General features: G+C 33.8%; 1 pseudogene; it reads left to right on the forward strand.

The window, feature by feature from the left end:
- Positions 1 to 1921, forward strand: part of LOC105741129 — a 6705-nt pseudogene that overhangs the window by 1336 nt on the left and 3448 nt on the right.

The raw sequence follows: 1921 nt of genomic DNA on the forward strand, positions 1-1921 counted from the left end.
TGCTTATATATTTTAAAGGGTATTGGAACATTATTTCCCATGTGACAGTCACTACTTCAGACCCATTTGCAGGCTACTGAGCTTACTACCATCCAGAGTTTGAACAGTTCAATAGAGTGATGAGATTTTTATTTCTGGATGACAAATATATTCATGAAGCTAACTCTACTCCTTAGATATGCACATATTATAATCTCAAACTTATTCATAATCAATATTTAAAAGATATTCATGCATTTATTGATTGGAGAATTACAGGATATGGGGCAGTTTCATGATTCTCAGTGGCACTCATTGTTGCCACCTATAGCTTGCTGTTTTAAATGCTTTTGTTAAAGTTTGATTCATTCATAAATAACAAATTACTCATATTTTTATTGTCTGTTCTATTGTGACAAAAATGCAATTAATTGTGCCTATTTTCTATGAAACAGTTACACTACTATGTGCTGCCTTTTTGCAATCAGTAATTTTACAAGTTTGAAAATTAGGAACACTTTATGTCGGCACCCTCTTGTAACATTGTTCTTCGAGAATGGTATGGAAACCATGAAATGACTGCATAGTATGAGCTTAATCACTCATAATTTCTGGTCCTAGGATGGTGATAAAGGAGCAAAACACTTCCTTTGAGGCTGTGATTCAGTTGCTGGAAAAATCACTTTTTATTTACAGCTACTTCTGCAGAGAGGAAAAGTAGAAGTATAAAGCTAATTGCATTTTCATTAGTTGTATTATCGTCTCACTAAAAGAAACTAAAAAAAACTAATTTCTTTTTCTTTTGTGGTGGAACCTTGCACTTGTCAGGGAAACACTTATTCTACTGAGCCATTTCTCCAGCCCTAAAAAAACTAATTTCATTAGAAGATTAAAAGTTGTTTGTGGGCCGGTGAGATAGCTCAGTGGACTAAGTGCTTGCTTAGGTAAGCATGCCAGGGACGGTATCCAATCCCAGGCACCACATGCTGCACAGGCCTCACCTCCAGGGCTTGTTGAGCTGGCCACAGAGCATGGGTGTGGTGGTGCATGCCTGTATTCCCAGTGCTGGGAAGGCTGAAAACAGGAGGAATGGTTTGAGTCTGAGCTGCATTGTGAGACCTTGCACCAAATACTTAAATTTTTTAAAAAAGAAAAAACAGAACTAGTTTGAATAATATCTATTTTTATTATAATTTTCTTTCATTTTGAGGTATAAAAACAAAAGCAAAAAAAATACAAACACAGAAACAGCATAACATACAATAATACATATGTTACAGATTTTCAAAAGAATAGTTAAAAAAAGAATAGTTGATTAACAATGATTGATATATTATGTGTTTTTATCATAAAGTCTGTTGCTCACATTAACAAATATAGTCACACAAGATTGGGCATATGGTTGAATGTTACTGCCTATTTTCAAGAAATTTTAAATTTTTCTCCATTGCTCTATTTCTTTTATTAACTTTTCCTAAAAAATTATTTTAAAGAGAGTATAGTAATGATTGACATGACATTAGAAACAGTACATATTTAGAAGAACAAGGTGACAATTTTTTTACCATGGTTTTTGTATTACATATTGCTGTTCTCAATGTAGTTGCATAGTTTGCAAATAGCAGCATACAGAGTTAGTCAAGATGAGAATTGTACACATTTGGGACAGCCAAATAGCTCAGCAGATTAAAGTGCTTGCAAGCAGATGCAGGGGCCAGGGATTTGATCTCCAAGCTTGCTGTGCTGGCTCTTCCACTGGCGCATGCAGAAATGGCAATTTATTTATTTATTCACTCATTTATTTATATTAATTTTGTTGAGAAAAAAGTAGCAATGAGACAGTTTCAAAACAGGTTAGTAGGACAGTTACAATAACTAATACATTTCATATTATTGTCTTTGTAGTATTTATTCACAATACAAGATGCAGACATGATTGGAT

The sequence above is a fragment of the Octodon degus genome, unplaced genomic scaffold, assembly GCF_000260255.1.
Source record: "Octodon degus isolate 3935 unplaced genomic scaffold, OctDeg1.0 scaffold00302, whole genome shotgun sequence".
Lineage (NCBI taxonomy): Eukaryota > Metazoa > Chordata > Mammalia > Rodentia > Octodontidae > Octodon > Octodon degus.